Below are 22,924 nucleotides of genomic sequence, written 5' to 3'. Positions count from 1 at the left end.
TTTATTGAGTATTGTGTGTTCTTTTTTTTTATTGTACCGCTGCTAGCAAATTCATTTCACTTGCACTTTATGTGCAAGTGACGAATAATACTTGACTTGACTTGAATATTTGAAACAACCAATGAAATAGAACTTTTCAGATTGAGCACTTTATAGGTTTTCTTGAGTTTTCTATTTGTCAGTGATCTTGTTGAAATTAGTGCTAGAACCAGAGGTCATAGCCTCAAAATGAATGGATGTTCTTTTAGGAAAGAGATGAGGAAGAATTTCTTTAGTTAGAGAGTGGTGAATCTGTGGAATTATTTGCCTCAAGGCTGTGGGGGCCATGAATAGATATTTTAAGGCAGAGATAGATTGATTCTTGATTAGTGTAGGTGTTAGGGGCTATGGGGAGAAGGCAGGAGAATGGGGGTAGGAGTGAGAGATATATCAGCCATGATTGAATGGCGGAGTAAACTTGATGGGCCAAATGGCCTAATTCTGCTCCTATCCCTTATGACATAAATAATACTTTTTTATTGAACAGCCCTCGGAACACCCAGTTTCCAGATCTCAGTTTTAGTTGAGGTATGTGGGTAATTGATTAAATGTCCGGAATTCCTTGGTTGATCATTTATTTTCAGTTTATTATATCTTAGATGAAATGTTCAAATCTCCTTCATTTCTCCTTCTGATATTCATATTTTTAGCATGACATAAAAATTATGCATATATTAGAGGGCGAATATACATTTTTCTCTGAAATGATGAAGGGTTTCCTTGAATCAATTTCGGTCTGAGCTGGTAAACCCAAACTTCACTGTAATAATCACTTTAAAATTAAGTTTACAGCTGGTTCTTAAGCCTTGCTTGTAACGAAATTGCATGTTTTAAAATTTGGCATGCTCATGTTGGTATCCTCATTCCTCTCTATGAAACGTGATTCCCATCTCTTTGATTTGTTTCCATTTATTTTCTGATCAGATATTTCTCACTTCACGGTGGAGCAGCGGTAGAGTTGCTGCCTTACAGAGATCACAGCGCCAGAAACCCGGGTTCGACCCCAATTACGGGTGCTGTCTGTAAGGAGTTTGTACGTTCTCCCCGTGACCTGTGTGGATTTTCTCCGAGATCTTCGGTTTCCTCCCTCACTCCAAAGACGTACAGGTTTGTAGGTTAATTGGCTTGGTATAAATGTAAATTGTCCCTAGTGTGTGTACGATAGTGTTAATGTTCGGGGATCGCTGGTCGGCGCGGACTCGGTGGGCTGAAGGGCTTGTTTCTGCATCGTATCACTGAAATAATCAAAGTCCCTCATGATAGGCTGATCCAAAAAATTAAGATGCATGGGATCCATGGTAATGTAGTAATTTAGATTCAGAAATGACTTGCCCATAGAGGTGGAAGGATGCTATTCTGGCTGGAGCTCTGTGACCGGTGGTGTTCTGCAGCGATCAATGCTAGGACCATTGTTTATAACGCGTAATAACTTGGACAAAAATGTAGAGGGGCCAAATAGTTTGTTTGCAGATGACACAAAAATTGGTAGAATTGGGTGCCAGCGGTTATGGGGAGGAGGCAGGAGAATGGGGTTATGAGGGAGAGATAGATCAGCCATGATTGAATGGTGGAGTAGACTTGATGGGCTGAATGGCCTAATTCTACTCCTATCACATGACCTTATGGCCTTAATTGAGGACAGAAGGCAATCAAAGGATACAGCAGAATGTAGATTGGTTACAGATATGACATGGTGTTTCATCCAGACAAATGTAAGGTGTTGCACTTTGTGAGGTCAAATGTAAGAGGAAAATATACATTTAATTGGAGGACCCTTAATAGAATTGATATGCAGAGAAATCTGGGGGTCCTAGTCCAAAGCTACCTGAATATGGCATCACAAATAGATAGTGGTAAAGAAGGTGTATGGTATGCTTGGCTTCATCAGTCAGGTGATAGAGTACAAGAGTCAGGAAGTTATGTTGCAGCTTTATAAAACTTTGCTCAGACATGCAGAGTGTTGTGCGCAGTTTTGGTCTCACCATGATAGGAAGCATGTGAAGGCTTTGGAGTGTGCAGAAGAGGATTATCAGAATGTTGCCTGAATTAGAGGGTATTAGTTATAAAGGGAGATTGGACAAATCCGGACTGTTTTTTTCAGAAATGTCGGAGTTTGTGGCGTGACCTGATAGAAGTTTATAAAAGTATGAAAGACATAGATAGGGTGAACAATCAAAATCCTTTTCTCCCCAGAGTGGTAGGTGTCTGGAATGTGTTGCCAAGGCTGCTGGTGGAAGCAGATACAATAATGGTGTTTAAGAGGCTATTAGACAGGCACATGAATATATGGAATGGAGGAATATGGCTCACATACAGCTAGAAGACATGAGGTTAATTTGATATCAAAAATGTGACCGACATTGTAGATTGAAGGGTTTGTTTCTGTGCTATACTGCTCTAATATAATATTATGCAGTGCAATGAAACATTCAAGATGTTAAGAAGCAAATATGTATTATTTTTTAATTTATTTTTAGTAGATCTTTATTAAACGTCGTAAACGCAATGAGTATCTAAGCATTATAGTGCTGGGTGCAAGAAGGGGCACAATTAATGTTTTCTCCTGAATGTGCCTCTGTGATTAAATGTGACATTGATGTTCCTCAATTCTATTGCAAATTATTTTCTCAGTGGTTTCTGTGTGGGTAGTTTCAGATATACAGTAGAAGAATAATGATCTACTACAGTTAAGGATAATGGTTTTAAGGAGTGTTGGTCATATGATTTAAATTTTAAGCGGGGAGAAATCATGAGACCTGCTCTTCCTTAATTGCGTTTGCACTTTAGGTTTGAGAAAATGTATCTGTTATGTTTATTGTACAATTGACTTCATATCTTTGAGAGGAGAACTGCCAAATGGCAGTCTCTAAAGGTGTTCAAGAAGGAACTGCAGATGCTAGAAGATCGAAGGTACACAAAAATGCTGGAGAAACTCAGCGGGTGCAGCAGCATCTATGGAGCGAAGGAAATAGGCAACGTTTCGGGCCGAAACCCTTCTTCAGACTGATGGGGGGTGGGGGGGGAGAAGGAAGGAAAAAGGGAGGAGGAGGAGCGAGGGCGGGGGGATGGGAGGAGACAGCTCGAGGGTTAAGGAAGGGGAGGAGACAGCAAGGGCTAGCAAAACTGGGAGAATTCAACGTTCATGCCATCCGGACGCAAGCAACCCAGGCGGAATATGAGGTGCTGTTCCTCCAATTTCCGGTGTTGCTAACTCTGGCAATGGAGGAGACCCAGGACAGAGAGGTCGGATTAGGAATGGGACGGGGAGTTGAAGTGCTGAGCCACCGGGAGTTCAGGTAGGTTATTGCGGACTGAGCGGAGGTGTTCGGCGAAACGATCGCCCAACTTCCGCTTAGTCTCCCCGATGTAAATCAGCTGACATCTAGAGCAGCGGATGCAGTAGATGAGGTTGGAGGAGATACAGGTGAACCTTTGCCGCACCTCTAAAGGTGTGCTTGTATTCCATAATAGTGCTGCAATAATTTGTTGATTGCATTTAATTATCTTTGTCCTTAATAGAAATTCTTCCTTATGTGCAAGCAAACCTTTGTAAGGACCTGATAGATCGGAATCACTGAATATATCAGCTGACAAATGTTAGATTAGTGAAGATCGACATACACACTTCTCCCCTCATGCCATAACACAACATTGCACATGTATCAAGGATTAAATTATGGCACTATGTTAACACTTGCTAGATGTTACATTCTGACAACAATATAATTGCATTTCCCCTTTCAATGTTGAATTTTGGAAATGAACCACTCATCTCAATTAACTAAATGGCTGAGGGCTAGATTCGGTCAAAACATCTGTGTAAGTCTAATAATGTTCTCTTTAGATAATCATTCCTGACTGTTTCGTATGCCTATGTTTCCTGCATATCTCGGAGTGCTCATGTTATTGACGCAGTTCAGTGGCACACACTTTGGCACAAACAAACTTGCGCATTTTCCCATGATTTCCACCTCTCTTAGAACATGGCAGTGGGATATCAAGTATAACAAGTTTTTCAACCAAAGATCAAGAATCCTGGAAGGAAGCGGTTGTATTCCTCCAGCTCTCTGCACAGTCATAGAACGTCTTGAGCGGTTTACAGCCTTCTGCATGTGTTTTCTGCACTAGGATACTTGGCAGCCACTTTGTAAAGAAGCATTAGCAGTCTTGGTTAAGGGGAGAAATATTTTCCAGGGCAACAGAGATAATTTGTCTGCTGCGTTTTTAATGGTGACATAGTCGGTGACATCATAAAAAAATGTAAACATGAATTCCGTTTAATGTCATCACATAGTCATACGGCACGGAAACTAGCCCTTTGTCCCAACTTGTCCATGCCGACTAAGGTGCCCCTTCTATGTTAGTCCAATTTGCCTGCATTTGGCCCATATCCCTCTAAATTCTTCTTATGCATGTACCTGTCCAAGTGTCTTTTTTTATATTGTTATTGTACCTGCTTCAACTACCTCCTCTGGTAACCATACCCACAACCCTCTGCGTAAAAATTTGTCCCTCGAGTTCCTATTAAATCTTTCCCCTCTCACTTTAAACCAATGCGCTCTGGTTTGATGTCCTGGGTAAAGGGCATTGCATTTACCCTATCAATTCCCCTCATGATTTTAAACACTTCTGTGAGATCACTCCTTGGCCTCCTATGCTTCAAGGAATGAATTCCTAGCTTGCTTATTTTCTCCCTCCAGCTCAGGCCCTTAATAGACAATATTGGAGGAGTAGGCTGTTCAGCCCTTCGAGCCAGCATCGCCATTCAATGTGATCATGGCTGATCATCCCCAATCAGTACCCCATTCCTGCCTTCTCCCCATATCCCCTATCTTTAAGAGCCCTATTTAGCTCTCCCTTGAAAGTATCCAGAGAACCGGCCTCCATCCCCTTCTGAGGCAGAGAATTCCATAGACTCACAACTCTATGTGAAAAAGTGTTTCCTCGTCTCCGTTCTAAATGGCTTCCCCTTATTCTTAAACTGTGGCACACAATACTCCAGGTGTGGTCTCACTAGGGCCCTATACAACTGCAGAAGGACCTCTTTGCTCCTATACTCAACTCCTCTTATTAAGAAGGCCAACATGCCATTCGCTTTCTTCACTGCCTGCTGTACCTGCAACATCCTGGCAACATCCTCATAAATCTTATCTGTATTCTTTCCAGCTAATGCCATCTTTCCTATAGCAGGGTGACCAAAACTGAACACAATACTCCACGTGGCCCCACGAGTGTTTATAATCATAACGGAACGTTTTTCCAAATGCTATCTCCAGCAATGTAACAATTCTTCAATTTTATGCTAGTGACTGAGTCTTTATTGTATGCTGTTTTTCTCTTTCCATAAATACAACCCGAGCTGGATATTTCTAATATTCCATTTTAAATTTATACCATCTGCAATTTCTTCTTGCTTTTCAATTTTTCATTTGCTCATGTGGTTTGACCCACTACGTGATTTAGAAGAAGTAGGACATACTGGACTGTTGTTGAGACCATTTTCTTCTGTGAAAAATATATTCGGGTCTAGATTTTCCACCCATCGACTATGAATGTATGTAAAATCAGCCTCGACACCGTTGAATGATTCAGAATTCTTATTGCTTGGAGGTGATTGTACCTGACGAGTATTTCTCCTGCTTCGTGGCTGATGCACTGAAGGCTTTCTTACAACTCACTGGCAGCTGCTTCTGTATCTGATGGACCCAGCGCAACATTAACAACTTTCTTTAAGATTTACCTGTTTACTCTACTAATCAGTTGGAGCTCCTGCCACAATTTCTTCCACAATTGGACTCTGCGATATGTTTAACAGACTGCTGTGCAACAACATTTAATATTTGGGGCACAATGTTGACAATAATGTTTATGGATCATGCAAATGCAATGGATTGTAATCGAATGACTGACCAAAAATAACCTCCTAATAAGTATATACAAAACATAATTTTCCAAGACAAAGTTGTAGTTTCCATTTTGTTTCTGTTCTAATAATTAGCAAGATTTTACTGTGCAATAGCTGAAAAAATACGACCATGTAGTGAAACAAGATGCTGAAAATGTTGCAACACATTGGGCTCCATATCACAAAAGTGCTGCCATTGCTTTATACTTTGACTGTTGAGGACAACTTAACACAGGTCAAATCATTTAAAGTGATTTTTAAAATTCAAAATCAATGTGCCCCAGTGTATGTGTCTGTGAAATTCTCTGCCTCAGAGGGCGGTGGAGGCAGGTTCTCTGGATGCTTTCAAGAGAGAGCTAGATAGGGTTCTTAAAAATAGTGGAGTCAGGGAATATGGGGAGAAGGCAGGAACGGGGTACTGATTGGGGATGATCAGCCATGATCACATTGAATGGCGGTGCTGGCTCGAAGGGCCAAATGGCTTACTCCTGCACCTATTGTCTATTGTCTATTGTACCATGGCTGCATCATTCATCTGCCTGATTTCTCTGTCTAGGCGTTTGTAGGCTTAATACTCAGTACTGATGCTTGCTTTTTTTAGTTTACACACTCCCAGCTATTCGGCCATGAAATTGGTTCATTCATAGTACATTGCATAAAACCCACTTACACAGCCCCCTTTCTCTCTTGCAGGGTAGGATGGCACTTAATTAGCGACAGTAACAGTTGATTGGTAAATGATAGGCTTGTTGGCATAACTATATCTGCATGGAAAGGACTTATCTGGAGCAGCTGTTCCTGAGTTATGACTACCTGTGCGGCTAAAACAATGGAAGATAACATTATTCTCACATCTTATTTCCACTCCCATTCAACGGTCTTCTGATTTTTTACAACTGCCTAGTGAACCAACTGTATAGGGAATGATAGGTCTATAAACCATTGAAGATGGACATATACCTCTCATCTGATAAACACCTAAGCAGCACCGTAATGTTAGATAATAAAATTGTTTTTAAGTTAGTTGTTGGGTTAGAGTGGGGAATTGCACGCAGTGAATCATTGGCCTCGTGGCTTGCAGCCATGCTGGAAAAGACCGATGCATATGGTAGCACTCCAGGTGGCAAGGTCTTGCATGAGTTCTGCTCCAAAGCACTATTGCAAGATATAGAAGAATTCTGGTAAATTTGAACAATGAGATGCTTGAAACGAAAAGCCTGCCAGAAAGCCTGAGTGTTATGTCAAGGAGCATGGAAATAATGAGTATTGATCTGACGTGGAGCACAATCAGAAGCTCATGCACACCTGCAGAGATTTGGAAGAAACTCCATATACCACTTTTGAATCCAACTATTAACCAAATATTGATGACTGCATTGCTTTTACACCACAAGTTGATGTCAAACACTATGGGTGCAGCCAAAGATCAAAATGCTATCCTCATTTCTGTAGATGCCATTGTGCTTGGAGTCTGAATGTGTTTGCTCTTTCGGGGTAATAATGAGATGTCATCTTTTTAGCTCCAATGTTGCCTTTGCTAATGGCTGTCACACTGCTGCTGCTCATCTCAAGATGAGACCATATGAAATTGGAACTGCCATAACTGCTCTAGATGATCTTTTTGCAGAATCCTTCACTGAGATTAGCGGCCTTCTGTTGGTCAAACTGTAACCACGCAGCAGACAGGCATTTGAAGGAATTGCCAAAGATAAATAGTTCCGATTTCTTTGAATAATGGTGTGTTTTGATGTATAAACTTGGTTTGGAACGTTTATCTAACATTGACTTTTATTTTTTGCGTTGTGACAACACAAATGCTGTGATGATTGACCAGCGTAGGGATGATGGTGACTGAGATTGTATTTATTGATATGATCAAACAAGTGCACAGTCTAACGAATGAGATTTGTCTTTTCCTTGTTGAACCTCTCCCTCCCCTCCCCTCCCCCTCCCCCTCCCCCTCCCCCTCCCCCTCCCCCTCCCCCTCCCCCTCCCCCTCCCCCTCCCCCTCCCCCTCCCCCTCCCCTCCCCCTCCCCCTCCCCTCCCCTCCCTCTCCCCCTCCCCCTCCCCCTTTTCCTCCCCCTCCCCCTCCCCCTTTTCCTTCTGCTCAGCATAACATGGCTAGTAGCAAGTCCTATTCCCTCAAGACGGCGAGGTAGTCTGGCATATAGTTGACAGATAATAGCATCCACTCTACCAGATAAAGTAGGGCTCCCTCGAGTTGTCAGTTCATGATTTGTTTTAGCAAATCTGCTCTGTAAAATTTTGTTTGGTAATGTAGAAATCATTGTTAACACAAGTCAGGGTTGCATTCCAGAGTCATAAGCTATACAGTTATTGGACATATTTTGTGCACGAGAAGCCATAGTTTTGATGGTGTGATGGTTTAGATTAAGAGAGATACAGCATGTAAACATGCCCATCGGCTCCTAGAGTCCACGCCTCAAGTAGGAAAATTAGTCTTAGGGGACTGTTTATCCTACCCACTATCTCTCCCTTTGCTAGAGCTCATTCTCCCTTCATGTGTCGACCATTAGAAATCTCTATAATTAAAAGTCTCAACTTGACCACTTCCTGTCTACGCTGTATATTGATTTTCGAAAAAACGCTACCCTGTATCGCTGTGATTTTGGGGCCATCTTACAGTCCTCCTCTGCTGAGCCAGCCCCGAGGATTTTTCCCATTGATGAAAAAAATAAAATAATGAGTGTTTAAAAAACCTTGATCAGATGATTGGTCCTCTCGCCTGTCAATCACCGCGATGAAGGTAACGCCACTTTCGGGGGAGGGGGAGGGGGGCAGGACTATAAAACCCCAGATACCTGGACATGAGTCAGTCACTCTGCAAGATCGCGAGGGAGAGGCCATGACTGTCATTCCAAGCTGTGAATCAACTGAACTGTGAGTCTGCAATGTACTTGCAATAAATGATTTGTTAGCCCTTAATGACAATGCCATGAGTGTTTGGCCTGCTGCCCTGCATGTGCTTGAAAGCGCAATGCTTAATTGGAAAGGAAATGACAATGCTATGAGTTGTTTGGCCTGCTGCCCTGCCTGTGCTTGAAACTGCAATGCTTTATTAGGTCCGACTGTGTTTGGAAGGAATAAATGCTTTATTAAGTCCGACTGTGTTTGGAAAGAATAAATGCTTTATTAGGTCCGACTGTGTTTGGAAGGAATAAATGCTTTATTAGGTTCGGTTGTGTTTGGAAGGAATAAATGCTTTATTAGGGTCGACTGTGTTTAGTCCAAAAATCCCGCTCATTTCGTGACTTCCGTTTAGTGGACAGGTCGCGCTGAAGGCAAGATGACACTAATTAGTGTTATCTACAGACTCCCAAATAGTAGCCCGGTTGTAGGGTGTAAGTTGCAGCAGGAGTTAAAACTGGCATGTAACAAAGGTAATGCCACTGTGGTGATGCGGGATTTCAATATGCAGGTAGACTGGGAAAATCAGGTTGGTTCAGGACTCCAAGAAAGAGAGTTTGTGGAGTGCCTCCGAGATGGATTCTTAGAGCAGCTTGTAATGGAGCCGACCAGAGAAAAGGCAATTCTGGATTTAGTGTTGTCCAATGATCCAGATTTGATAAGAGAACTAGAGGTAAAGGAACCGCTTGGAGGTAGTGATCATAATGTGATTAGTTTGAGAAGGTTAAATCGGAAGTGTCAGTGAAGCAGTTGAACAAACTGGTCTATGAAGGCATGAGGGAGGAGCTGGCCAAGGTAGACTGGAAAGGGATCCTAGCAGGATTGACGGTGGAACAGCAATGGCAGGAATTTCTGGGCATAATCCGGAAGACGCAGGATCATTTCATTCCAAAAAGGAAGCTAGATTCTAAGGGGACTAGGAGGCAACTGTGGCTGACAAGAGAAGTTAGGGATAGAATAAAACTAAAAGAAAACATTTATAACACAGCAAAGAGTAGCCGGAAGCCAGAGGATTGGGAAACTTTCATAGGACAACAGAAGGAAACAAAACGGGCAATATGGGCTGAAAAGATGAAGTACGAGGGGAAGCTGGCCAGGAATATAAAGAAGGACAGTAAAAGCTTATTTAGATATGTTAAGAGAAAAAGAATAGAGAAGTCAAATGTGGATCCCTTGAAGGCAGACATGGGTGAAATTATTATGGGGAACAAGGAAATGGCAGAAGAGTTGAACAGGTACTTCGGATCTGTCTTCACTAAGGAAGACACAAACAATCTCCCAGAAGTACTGGAGGACAGAGGATCTAAGGGGGTAGAGGAACTGAAAGAAATTTTCATTCGGTGAGAAATAGTATTGGGTAGGCTAATGGGACTGAAGGATGATAAATCCTCTGGGCCTGATGGTCTGCATCAGGGAGGTGGCTCTAGAAATAGTGGCCGCATTGGTGATCATTTTCCAATGTTCAATAGATTCAGGATCAGTTCCTGTGGATTTGAGGATAGCTAATGTTATCCCACTTTTCAAGAAAGGAGTGAGAGAGAAACGGGGAATTACAGACCAGTTAGCCTGACTTCGATGTTGGGAAAGATGCTGGAGTCAATTATTAAAGAGTTAATGATGGGGCATTTAGATAGCAGTAAAAGGATTAGTCCAAGTCAGCATGGATTTATGAAAGGAAAATCATGCTTGACTAATCTTCTGGAATTTTTTGAGGACGCGACAAGTAAAATGGATGAAGGGGAGCCAGTGGATGTAGTGTATCTAGACTTTCAGAAAGCCTTTGATAAGGTCCCGCACGGGAGACTGGTGAGTAAAATTATAGCACATGGTATTGGGGGTAGGGTGTTGACGTGGATAGAAAATTGGTTGGTAGACAGGAAGCAAAGAGTAGGAGTGAATGGGTCCTTTTCAGAATGGCAAGAAGTGGCGAGTGGTGTGCCGCAAGGCTCGGTGTTGGGGCCGCAACTGTTTACCATATATATTAATGATTTGGAAGAGGTAATTAGGAGCAACACTAGCAAATTTGCGGACGACACAATGCTGGGTGGCAGTGTGAACTGTGAAGAGGATGTTAGGAGGTTGCAGGGTGACCTGGACAGGTTGAGTGAGTGGGCAGATGCGTGGTAGATGCAGTATAATTTAAATAAATGTGAGGTTATTCACTTTGGCGGCAAAAACAAGGGGGCAGATTATTATCTCAATCGGGTTAGGTTAGGTAACGGGGAGGTACAGCGAGACCTGGGTGTCCTTGTACACCAGTCACTGAAAGTTGCCGTGCAGGTACAAATAGTTGGCGTGCAGGTCCCATAACAAAAGGATTTCAGTATAGGAGTAAAGAGGTTCTTCTACAGTTGTATAGGGCTCTGGTAAGACCACACCTGGAGTATTGTGTACAGTTTTGGTCTCCTAATTTGAGGAAGGACATCCTTGTGATTGAGGCGGTGCAGCGTAGGTTCATGAGATTGATCCCTGGGTTGGCGGGACTGTCGTATGAGGAAAGATTGAAAAGACTAGGCTTGACTGGAGTTTAGAAGGATGAGAGGGTCCTTATAGAAACATATAAAATTATAAAAGGACTGGACAAGTTAGATGCAGGAAAAAGGTTCCCAATGTTCCCTTGAGCCTCACATCCGCCATGTTGTCAAAACATCATTTTTTCACCTCCGCAACATTGCCAAAATCAGACCCTCTCTCACACCCCCTGCTGCTGAAAGACTCATCCATGCCTTCATCTCCTCCCGACTGGACTACTGTAACTCTCTTCTCTTTGGCATCAATTCCAGCAACATCAACCGACTCCAACTGGTCCAGAATGCAGCCGCCCGACTCATTACCCACACCAAATCCTGGCACCACATCACCCCAGTCCTCAAAGAACTTCATTGGCTTCCCATTTCCCACCGGATCATCTACAAAATCCTGGTCCTCACCTACAAAGCTCTCAACCACTTGGCCCCCCCTTATCTCACTGACCTCCTCTCCCCCTACCAACCCTCACGGTCCCTCAGATCCATTTCAGCCAGTCTCCTCTCCATTCTGAAATCCAACCTCTGCACTTTCGGAGACAGAGCCTTCTCCAGGGCATCCCCCAGGCTCTGGAACTCCCTCCCACAATTGATCCGAACTTCTGAGTCCCTCACCATCTTCCAGTCCCGCCTCAAGACCCATCTCTTCACCTCTGCATACCCTTAGTCCCATGTCCCCCTCCCATTTGCATCTCTGTCTTACTGCTCTATTTTGTTTTCTTCTTGACTCACCATGTAAAGCGACTTTGAGTCCTTGAAAAGCGCTATACAAATAAAATGTATTATTATTATAATTATTAATGTTGGGCGAGTCCAGAACCAGGGGTCACAGTCTTAGAATAAAGGGGAGGCCATTTAAGACTGAGGTGAGAAAAAACGTTTTCACCCAGAGAGTTGTGAATTTGTGGAATTCCCTGCCACAGAGGGCAGTGGAGGCAAATCACTGGATGGATTTAAGAGAGAGTTAGATAGAGCTCTAGGGGCTAGTGGAATCAAGGGATATGGGGAGAAGGCAGGCACGGGTTATTGATTGGGGACGATCAGCCATGATAGCAATGAATGGCAGTGCTGGCTCGAAGGGCCGAATGGCCTCCTCCACCTATTTTCTATGTTCTATGTTCTAAGTAGTTGATCAATTTTTGAAAGATTGGGGAATTGGCTATAGTGAATGAGACAAGTTGAAGTAGGAGGTAAATTAATCATGATTATGTTGAATGGTAGGGCCCAAGTAGTCAATTTGTTTTCTTCCCCTCGTGTTAAAAAAAGTTGTTCCATTCTAGTCCTATATTTATAAATAAATCAATATTTACTGTCGCAGAAAAGACAGCAGTGGAGACATTCTGAAGGGATGGGTAAATTCCCTGACCAATTGCTGAGTGTGGAGGGTTTTAGAATTTTTTTTTATATTGCCAGGAGAAGCCCCTTTGTCAGAAAAACCCCAAATTGTGGTTTAAAGTATTTTCTTTCCAAGATAAAAACCAGTGTGACTTCAATACAGATTTCTTGCAAGCTGTATGAATCAAGATAATTAGGATTGCCATTTAGTTGCTAAGCTATTCCATTGCAGTACAGTTTATCATTTAATTTTCGAGAGTGTACCACAGGGCTCTTTCTTCAAATGGAATTCAACTTCAATCATTTTCATTTGATTCCATTATTTTTGGTCCTTTCAAACTTGTAGAAATCGCACACTGCAAGATTGCTTCATTTGTCAGCCTCTGATTGCAAGCTAAAATTTGATACGCAGCGTTTCTTTCATATGGTGCACAAAAAATGTTGGCAATTGATTAAGCAGCCCATGCTTCTAGTGGTTGTTTAGCACTGGTTCCAAAATCTCATTCATGCAGTCAATCTTTTATATATTTTTGGAACATATTTAATATATTTGTTTACCTGCATGATAATCAGGATAATTGTCACTTCTTTTCAGATATTGCTGTTTAGTCATTGTAGCCAATATGTTTGAATTGTTGATGCACTCTATATACTCTAGTTTGACATCAGTTGCCTTACTGATTCCATGTTACACAAAGTTGATAAGATTGGATTGTTTTGGTCTTGAGGATATCTTTTATTTAAGCTCTCATGCCAGAACCAACATAAGAGCAAGTTGTGTTGAATAATGAGATTAATAATGAGCCAGATTTAGTTGACAACAGCGCATGAACATTTATCTTGTCCAGTGTACTGTTTGAAGGGAATAATTGCAAAATGTTTGCATTAAGGAATGACCGACTGGCATGGTACATGGGGCCAACCAGCTAACCCATAAAATAAGGAAAAAAAGGTGTACAAAAAACGTTTCGAATATATCTGTAAGGATAAGAATATATTTCCTATTTAATGAATTAGCCATTGACAGCTAAACGGGTAAAGGAAAACACAGTTGAAACAGGCAGATAACTTGTGCATTTCTTGCAACTGGTAGATACGTAGAACAATAAAAAGGTATAACGGTAAAATGGTAAACTGAGCCAAAGGAAACTAGTAAGGGATGTTTTTTACAGATATATTATGATGAAGAAGATGGCCAGAAGCACAGGTGACATGAGACTGCAGATGCTGGAATCTTGTGCAAAGAACAGACTGCTGGAACAACTGAGTGGATCAGGCAGCATCTGTGGAGGGAAATAGACAAACAGTATTTTGGGGTCCAGATTTAGTTGACAGCAGTGGAATATGAGCTACTGTTTCTCCACTGTCAGTGGACGGACACAAACTAAAAGAACAGCACCTTGTATTGCTCTCAGGTAGCCAACATGACAATTGAATTATCTAATTTCAGGTAAACGCGCTCCCTCTCCTCATCTATCCAGATCATTCTTCTTCCCCACCCTCGCGCACACCTTTCTTTCCACACACCCTATCCCGGTAACGTAATTCCTTCCCCCTACTCCATCTACTCATCACCTACCTATCCCTAATTCAGGTTTGCCTTTTTTCTTCCATCACCCCATTCCCTTTCATCCACCAACCCTCCCTTTGATTCTACATTCCTCTCCTCACCTTCCTTTATCATATTTCACCATTTGCATCCCTTTGTCTTCCTCATTTATCACCCCCAGCTTTTATTACTACCTCCGCCGTTCTCACCTGCATTGACTCATCTGCCAATCAACCTCTTCACCTGAATCCATCCACTTGTCAGATTTTCCTCTCGCTGATCTCCCCTCACCTCCATCATTGTGAAGAAGGGTTGTAACCTGAAACATTGTTTATTCATCTCCTTCTACAGATGCTGCCTGACCTGCTGAGTTCCTCCAGTGGTCTTTTTTTTGGGTCAACTGCAGGCTGCTTAAACAGATAGCTATAGTATTGTAAATGAAAAGAAAAAAACAGGCTTGTTGAATAATTGCTTAGGGTCAGTATTTTCAGAATCTCAAAGCAACTAACCGTGTAGGAATTCATAATAATTAATGTCAACAAAATAATAGTAAAGAAGAAGAAAATTAGTTCAAAATTGGGGCAAGGAAATATTGTTAGAAAGAGTTTGCAAAAGTTGATTGAGGTAGGGTTTTTGAGTGCAAAGGGACATCTGAAAGGTGGGCAAATATGCTGGAGAAACTCAGCGGGTGAGGCAGCATCTATGGAGCCAAGAGCGGAACTCGCTATCAAAACATGGAGGGGACGGGGGACACAATTTTTTGGTGGCCACTCGCGCATGCGCACACTCACACATGCACGCGAGGCTTCGGAGGCTCAATCCAGCACTAAAAGCGGAGATTTTAAAATCGGGATGACAAATACTTGGGGGGGATGTCCCCCACCTCTCAAAATATGGGGGGGACGTGACCCCTCTAGTCCCCCCGGGTTTTCTGCCACTGTATGGAGCGAAGGAATAGGTGACGTTACAGATCTATGTGGGATACATTTAAAAGTGTGATAGTGAGAATGCAAGGTTCCTGTTCATGTTCCTGTTAAAGTGAAAGAAGGGCAATGTAGGTTGGAGTAAGGAATCCTGTATGACGAGTCACTAGGGCTCTGTTCAGGAAAAAGGAGGAGGCATGTCGGGTATGGGCAACTGGAATCAAGTTTTTCTCTGAAAGATTACTGGTGATTAAAGAACATACTTAGGTAGGAAATCAGGAGGTCAAAATGGAGGCATGGAATAGCTCTGGCAGATAAGGAGAATCCAAATAGACTGTTTTAACAGAAAAAATGTAACTAAAGAAAGATTAGACACCTCAGAAACCAATGTGGTCATTATGTGTGGTGCCATAGCTGACGTGCAAGTCCTCAATGAATATTTCTCCTCTGTTGCGGAGAAAGACATGAACATTAGGAACATTATATTGTCAAGCAGGTGATGGGCATCGTAACGTATATCAAGGTAGATAAATAATATGAAGTAAGAAAATCAGCGGGGGACCTGTAAATGAATCATCGTTATACACGGCTGAGGTGCCAAAAGATCAGAGGGTGTTGAATGTTGTGCTCTATTTAAAAAGAGCTGCAAAGAAAAAAAATCTGAGAACTATAGTCCAATGTCCAATAAGCTGAACATCTCTCAATCAATCTTTCTCTTTCCAAGAGCATAGAAACATAGAAAATAGGTGCAGGAGCAGGCCATTCGGCCCTTCGAGCCTGATCATGACTGATCATCCAACTCAGTATCCTGTACCTGCCTTCTCTCCATACCCCCTGATCCCTTTAGCCACAAGGGCCACATCTAACTCCCTCTTAAATATAGCCAATGAACTGGCCTCAACTACCTTCTGCGGGAGAGAATTCCAGAGATTCACCACTCTGTGTGAAAAAAGTTTTCCTCATCTCGGTCCTAAAAGATTTCCCCCTTATCCTTAAACTGTGACCCCTTGTTCTGGACTTCCCCAACATAGGGAACAATCTTCCTGCATCTAGCCTGTCCAACCCCTTAAGAAATTTGTAAGTTTCTATAAGATCCCCCCTCAATCTTCTAAATTCTAGCGAGTACAAACCGAGTCTATCCAGTCTTTCTTCATATGAAAGTCCTGACATCCCAGGAATCAGTCTGGTGAACCTTCTCTGTACTCCCTCCATGGCAAGAATGTCTTTCCTCAGATTAGGAGACCAAAACTGTACGCAATACTCCAGGTGTGGTCTCACCAAGACCCTGTACAACTGCAGTAGAACCTCCCTGCTCCTATACTCAAATCCTTTTGCTATGAATGCTAACATACCATTCGCCTTCTTCACTGCCTGCTACACCTGCATGCCTACTTTTAATGACTGGTGTACCATGACACCCAGGTCTCGTTGCATCTCCCCCTTTTCCTAATCGGCCACCATTCAGGTAATAATCTACTTTCCTGTTTTTGCCACCAAAGTGGATAACCTCACATTTATCCACATTATACTGCATCTGCCATGCATTTGCCCACTCACCCAGCCTATCCAAGTCACCTTGCAGCCTCCTAGCATCCTCCTCACAGCTAACACTGCTCCCCAGCTTCGTGTCATCCGCAAACTTGGAGATGTTGCATTCAATTCCCTCGTCCAAATCATTAATATATATCGTAAATAGCTGGGGTCCCAGAACTGAGCCTTGCGGTACCCCACTGGTCACTGCCTGCCATTGTGAAAAGGACCCGTTTACTCCTACTCTTTGCTTCCTGTCTGCCAGCCAGTTCTCTATCCACATCAATACTGAACCCCCAATACCGTGTGCTTTAAGTTTGTATACTAATCTCTTATGTGGGACCTTGTCGAAAGCATGTATATTGATTGGCAATAGCCAGCATGATTTTGTGCATGGGAGATCATGTCTTTAGTTTTTTGATGAGGTAACCAAAAAAGTTGATGAGGACAGGGCTGTTGTTGTGGTTTATATGGATTTAAGCAAAGCCTTTAATAAGGTTCTCCACATGATAGACTGCTCTGGAAAGTTCGTAAGGGATCCATGGACAGTTGGCTTCATGGAAAGAGATTTGCCTTTATGATAGGAAGCAGAGGATGGTGGTGGAAGATGGAGTTTCGGACTGGAGGGCTGTGACCAGTGATGTGCCTTAGGGATCGCTGTTAGGCCCATTTCATCTATATCAACAATTTGTATGAGAACATATGAGGCATGATTAGTAAGTTTGCAGATGACATTAAAATACATGGTATATATAGTGAAGATAGTTGTCAAAAATTACGACAGAATCTTGATCAATTGGGCGTGGTCCAAGTGTGAGGTGTTGTATTTTGGGAAGACAAACCACAATCGGACCATCACACTGAATGGTATGACCATGGGGAGTGTGTACAGCAGAAGTATCTAGGAGTACAAGAACATAGTTTCTTGAAACCGGTGTTGTATGTAGATAGGTTGCTTTTAAAGAAGGTAAAGAATGCTTAGATATGGTGATTTTGTGTAATTTTGTGTAATGTATTATTAACATTCCACCTATATTGCTTAGCCACTGATGCTTCTTTTGTTTCTACAAGGAAGGATGCAGATTGGCTATTTCATACTAGCCAATTATGGTGTTTGTTAGTAGTGACTCCGCCTAGTATGTACTTCATATTATCAAGAGCCTGTTTACGTTAGTTAGAATGAGTAGCAGCTCGGAGATGTGATGACTGCAGATCCTTGCTGTTTGCAGATTTAACAAACGTGTTGTATCTTGATGTGTGTTCGAGTTGACTCATTACACATGGGTTAAGGTGAGAGGGGAAAGATTTAATAGGAATCTGAGGGGCAATATTTTCACATATTGGATATATGGATTGAGTTGCCAGAGGAAGTAGTTGATGCAGGTACAATAATAACAGTTAAAAGCTATTTGGACAGATACAAGGATAGGAAAGTTTCAAGTGATATGGGCTAAACGAAATGACCAGCTTAGATGGGCCATCTTGGTCGGCATGGAGAGGTTGAGCCAAAGGGACTGTTTCCATGCTGTGTGACTCTATGACATTAAAAAGTGAAAGTCAGCTGCTTTCCATCTTCACGTTATATTGGTCACTATGTTGTGGATGACGTTCTTGATTTGGGAATCATTTGTTAAGATAGTATAACCTCTATTATGCAAAGATAAGACTGAGAGAAACCAGGTAATTCCTGACATTGTGGCTTGGAGGATCTGTTCCTGTGCTGTACTGTTCTCCATTCTATGAGCCATGACCAGGATGATTCATCCAACTTTTGCAAGGGATTGGTAGGCAAAAACTACTTTCACATTTTGGGATGTTGAGGACTGGAATATATGGTCTGAAAATAAGGTCATTACCTTTCAGGAGTGAAATTAAGAAAGCACTGCCAAGTGGAAAGATAGTTAGAAATTTGGAATATTTCAAATGTTTTGGAAAATTCTGGCTTCCTGGCTAATTTTTATCCCGATAACTAATGTTTCAGTAACAATAGAATATGCTATTGTTTTCTTTGCTTGTTTTTAGAGCTTGTTTTGCACAAATTGGCAACTTTAAAAATTATTTTTGATTATATATCAAAAGTATTTAATTGGCAGAGTGACATTTTGGGACATCTTGAGATTGTGAAATTTTTGCAATGGTTGCATTTACTGCCATCTTAAGGAGCAATTATAGGAATAAAGAATAGGTAAGGAAAGGCATAAGATTTTAGTTGACTACTAGACCAAGTGCAGCTCCCCCAACACAATATTCCATTACTCACCTGTTCCCCTAACGCAATCCGATCCCCCAATATTCCACCACTCTCCTCTTCCCCCCCCCTCACCTCTCCCCCACTCCTCCTCCCTCCCCCCCCCACTCTCCTCTCCTCCCCCTCCCCCTCCCCCCCACTCTCCTCTCCCCCCTCTGATCCTCGGCACAGTGAAATAATGCAGGGGTCGGGGGGGAAGGGGGTGAATCCCCCCGTGTGGGGGTCTGGGGGGTGAATCACCCCGTGTGAGGGTCGGGGGTGAATCACCCCGTGAGGGTCGGGAGGTGAATCACCCCGTGTGAGGGTCGGGGGGGTGGGGGTGAATCACCCTTCGTGGGGTCGTGGTGGGGGTGAATCACCCAGTGTGTGTGTCAGATTGGGTCCGGTGGTTTGGGGGGGGTGAATCACCCCATGTGGGGGTTGGGGGGGGGGGGGGGGGGTGATTCACCCCGTGTGGGAGTCGGGATCGGGGGGAGGTGAATCACCCCGGTGTGAGGGTTGGGGTCGGGGTCGGGGGGATGAATCACCCGGTCCAAGGGGTTTGGGAGGGTGAATCACCCCATGTGGGGGTCAGGGTTGGGTGATTCACCCCGTGTGGGGGTCGGGATCGGGGGGAGGTGAATCACCCCGGTGTGAGGGTTGGGGTCAGGGTCAGGGGGATGAATCACCCCGGTGTGGGGGTCAGAGTCCGGTGCCGGTGCAGTGCCGGTGCCGGTCTGTGACTCTGGGTGGGCAGAGGGACCAGACTGCCCCCAATTCTGCTACAGCTGACGGGGACATTGCCGGGTTTGTGTCCCCGTGTGTCCGCTGCCTGGAGCCGCGGCCCCACTCCACCCGACCCATGCGTGGGCGCTGCCGACCTAGAGCCCATCATAGTGCGGCCGCACAGGAGGAGAGGGGGCAGAGGGTGGCCGTAGCCAGACAGTGCTGACCCTGGGGGGATAGTGGGGGCTGTCCCGAAGGAGCGAGGGATCCGCTCCTTCCACCGCTTACAAGGTGTCTGAGTGTCCCTTGGTGCTCGGGCGCAGTCACCCTCCAGTCCCGGGCGGTCGTGGGCCGGGAGTTGCCCTCAATCCGCCGGCACGCTGCTCTTTCGCAAGTCAGTCACGAAAAACATTTGTATCTTCTCGCTGTCCATGAGCAGCAGTGATGTTGGCGGCTTTTTCCAGGTAAGAACGTACGTGTTGCGTGTGTGGTACTCCAGAAGGCTTGAGCGACTCCGTGCGTCCTTTGACCTTATGACCTTCGATGCAACCCCCTTTTTATATGTGGCCCTCCCCCTGTCATCACTTGAAGCTGGTGTCCGCCCCCCTCCCCCCCCGTTGCGGGGCATTGTGACTTTGGAACCAGGTTGAGAGTTTTCGGTTTAGGGTATTTTGAAACCGTGTAACTTGTGAAATGTAGCATGAAATGTGAAGTGAAGCAGTTTATTTTGTCGACGGGGTTAATGTGATTAATAATCTGTGAAAACTACTGCGCTAGCACGTGCCGTTTTGATGAAGGCAGAAAGACACATACGCGCACACGTATACATGCATACACGCACACGTACATACAAGATGAGAGTTTTATAGGTATAGAGATAATTGGACCTTAGTACATACGATAAGTGATCAATGCCTTTTAAGATGCTGGGATAGAACGAGATGTACGTACTTGGGATGATCTATTTTGCAAAAGATACCATGTAAAAGCAAATGATGGTTCTTGGACTTTGTACACCCAATTTACTCAATCATTTTATGGTGTTAGCTATCATACCAGACCCTAGTGTGTCTTCCCTGAGGCAAATGAGCATGCCTTGGTGAAGAAAATGGAAGAGAATATTATCTCCACCAAATTTCTAGTGAGTTTGCCAATGAGGACTAAGTTGAAACTAATCCTTTTGCCAAGTTATGGCTAGCTACACTCCACAGACTACCAACATCCTCTTCCTACTGCCGAAAACCTATTTGTTTGTATCAACTGCAAGACAGTTTTGCACAAATCTGCATAGTTCAGTTTCTGTGACTGGAGATAACCATTCAAAACAACTATGATTAAGCTAGACAGTGTGAACATTTGTGCAGCGGCATTAAACCTCTGACATATGTTTTCATGGCATCATTTTGAAGTATTATTCAGCACAATCACGAATAGAGACAAAGATTCTGTCATGTTACATTTATTGATTTTATTGTAGCAGGATCTTGATTAGGTAGAAAATTACATTTAGTCAGGTAGTAGTTGGACAGAGACATGTTGGCATAGTACAATTGTACAGTTAATTGTACTTCTTTCCAAGCAGTTATGAGCAGAATATGTAACTGACCTCATTTCAAACCCAATTGTGTGAAATGACCTGCATTTAATTCTAAATGTCAAAACAATTTCACTTCAGAAGTGCAGTCTGTTATCTTTATGGGGTTTGGATCATGTTTTTAAAAGGCTCTTTTATTTATGCTTTATTATTTAATGTGCATAATCGCTGAATTTATTGTATGCAATTAGACCTAGCTGCTCAATCCCAACTATTCAGTGCCATTAAAAGTTGCTGATTAAAAGTTTCAAGAATGGGTTTTAAATATATGGTTGAAAGAAAATTGACTTCAGTAAAGCTTTATGCCAATGTAGTTTTTTGTTATTTGTTGAATTGCAGGATATTAGATTGCTTTAATGTATTTGAATGCTCGTTTCCTTCACTTTGATAACAGCAAATCTTTAGGGAGAATTATAATGGGATCTATTCAATTCTCATTCACACTGCACATAAAGCCGCAGAGCGCAGTAATTTTGGAAATTGTCGATATTTATCAGTTTTGAATTAAAGGTTGTAGCCTTTCCAGTTTGAGTATTTTATCTTCTGCATGTTATTGCATGAATCTTCCCGGAGCAAAATATTTTCGTCATGGCTTTATGATTTAATGTTTTAATGAACTAGGTGTAAATTAATGAAAATAGTACACTACTTTGCATCCTTGTTCTTGATGTTTATTTTTTTCCAATAGCTTCATTAATATAAATAATTTGTGAATATGTATCTAAATCATTGCTGTTCTGCACCAATAAAATCGGGTTACTTATACAAGTGATTATTGGGAGGGTAAATGTTTGGGGTTGGAATGTGATGGTTAGAATGCTCTTCGAGTAGTTGAATGAACCAGATATTATTTTGTTATCTATTGTTCATGAGAGGTTAAATGAGAAACAATAGATAAGATTTACCTTTATTGTAATTGTCTGTAAGGTATCATTTTCATCCATCATGAGATAAGCAAAGTTTATTGTCATAACTACAGGTACAATGAAGTACAGACACAATAAAAAATCTAGCTTGTAGTAGCATCAAAACACAAAACACAAACTATGCATTCTACAAGACAGTGTAAAAAATAGAGACTACAAAAGAAAATAACTTAGTGCAAAAATACACAATGGGAAAACAAGTACAAGGTAGTAGAGTGATGGTCCAAGGTAGGATAGTGATTGTGCAGGTTGGTTCACAAATCTGATAGTTGTAGATATCTGACAGCTGTTTGTGAACTTGGTCATGTGGAACTTCAGGCGAGAAACGTTCATGGCACAGATGGTTGAAATACTTGTTGCTACTGGCTTGTAGTGCCTCGTGTAGATGCTCTTGATGATGGGGAAAGCTGTGTTTGTGATAGATTGGGCTGAGACCATATGTTGAGTGAAAAGAAATCGAGAAATGGAACCCTTAAATGAATGCCTGATTTTGAAGTAGAGGAACATAACTGTTCATTAAAGCTATTTGTATTGGGTGTCACAGTAAGTAGAGTTGCTATCTCACAGCTCAATACAGCATCAATGTATATTTTCTCTATGACTCCATGGATTTACCCTGGGTACTGCAGTTTCTGCCAATATCCCAAAGATGTGTAGAAGGTAGATTAATCGGTCACTGTAAATTGCCCCTCAGGTGTAGAATCTTGGGGGCTGCA

The 22,924-nt window shown here is 42.7% G+C and overlaps 1 protein-coding gene and 1 long non-coding RNA gene across 2 annotated transcripts in view; both read left to right on the top strand.

Annotated features, from left to right (window-relative positions):
* bard1 (BRCA1 associated RING domain 1) overlaps positions 1–22,924 on the top strand; it is a 184,616-nt gene that overhangs the window by 29,798 nt on the left and 131,894 nt on the right. The window lies entirely within an intron of this gene.
* Positions 6,008–20,485, top strand: LOC116975338. The gene is made up of 3 exons (XR_004412602.1): positions 6,008–6,017; positions 9,621–9,622; positions 20,407–20,485. It is a non-coding gene; the product is annotated as an uncharacterized LOC116975338 (long non-coding RNA).

The sequence above is a fragment of the Amblyraja radiata genome, chromosome 7, assembly GCF_010909765.2.
Source record: "Amblyraja radiata isolate CabotCenter1 chromosome 7, sAmbRad1.1.pri, whole genome shotgun sequence".
NCBI lineage: Eukaryota > Metazoa > Chordata > Chondrichthyes > Rajiformes > Rajidae > Amblyraja > Amblyraja radiata.
Note: the sequence above shows the minus strand (reverse complement) of the source record. Positions and strands in the feature narration are given on the sequence as shown.